The 1029-nt window shown below is 48.1% G+C and overlaps 1 non-coding gene across 1 annotated transcript; it reads right to left on the reverse strand.

Moving 5' to 3' along the window:
- Positions 1–640: 640 nt before the first annotated feature.
- LOC132229031 (small nucleolar RNA SNORA51) lies at positions 641–769 on the reverse strand. Its single transcript, XR_009451607.1, has one exon. It is a non-coding gene; the product is annotated as a small nucleolar RNA SNORA51 (small nucleolar RNA).
- Between the last annotated feature and the right edge of the window lie 260 nt (positions 770–1029).

Consider the following 1029-nt stretch of genomic DNA (forward strand, 5'->3'; position numbering starts at 1 on the left):
CGAGCAAAGGCAACTCCCATTACACTGACGGAGTCTAATCTGTGACAAGACCAGCGCTAGAATAAACGTTGCCCGGTTCCTCTGTTATGGCAGTCTAATTTTCAGAAGCTATAAGCTGAAAAAAATGTTAAGTTTCTCCGTTAGAGACTTGGATTTGGTGCGGTGCACTGTGGGTATGTAAATAAGGCGAGTCCCCCGGCTTCCGATCCCGGAAGTATCTCCGTCCTCACGTGGTGCCGCGCCTCAACGGGAGGGGCCGAAGCGGGGACTCGGCTGCCTGGGATCTAACCGCCGTCTGGATCAGGCTTGCGTTTTTATGTTTTGTGTGTTTATACATCTGAGTTTGACTTGTTCCTTTGCTGTTAAACTGAAAGTGAAAAATAAAAACAACTAGTAAAGTTGCTAATACAAGATTCAGGACGGCGTTTCCTCCCTTCGGAGGGAAGTTCCGAGTGTGTAACTGGGAAAGGGCGCCGGGGGCTTTAAGTCGTGACACTTTGTTGTAAGCTGCGTGGTGGGTGCCCCGGTGTTTCCTTGATGCCAGTGGGTAAGTCAAGGGAGAAACGAGGTGCAGAGTAACCCAACTGTTTCAGTACAAGAATTTGGTGATTACTTATCAACAATATGTGTTTTTCCCCCCCAATGTCTCCCCATTCACAGTACAGACCAGGCCACGGGCCTGAGCTGAGGGGTGGGTGTGGGTGTACGCTGCCCCCTAGTTCTGTACGGTCGGTGTGAGAACACAGCCTGTGGGCAGCACCAGGAGGCCAACGACATGTTTTCGAACCGTGCCCCTCCAAGGTATACACTTGAATATTATTTTCTCGGCTAGCGTTTGCATTTACATCAACAGCCTTGCCCTGGTGTTTTTGTGGTTAACAAGCTATTTTATGTTTCAGTCTTCATGTTTTAAAGAAGTAGAGCCTGACATTTAATGTAAGCTGTTCTAGGTCTAGGTTAACCTCGTTATCACTCACTGTTGTGCTAACACCACCGCCTCAGTCTGAGTTACTAAATATCCAGTAAATT

Source organism: Myotis daubentonii, chromosome 2, assembly GCF_963259705.1.
Source record: "Myotis daubentonii chromosome 2, mMyoDau2.1, whole genome shotgun sequence".
Lineage (NCBI taxonomy): Eukaryota > Metazoa > Chordata > Mammalia > Chiroptera > Vespertilionidae > Myotis > Myotis daubentonii.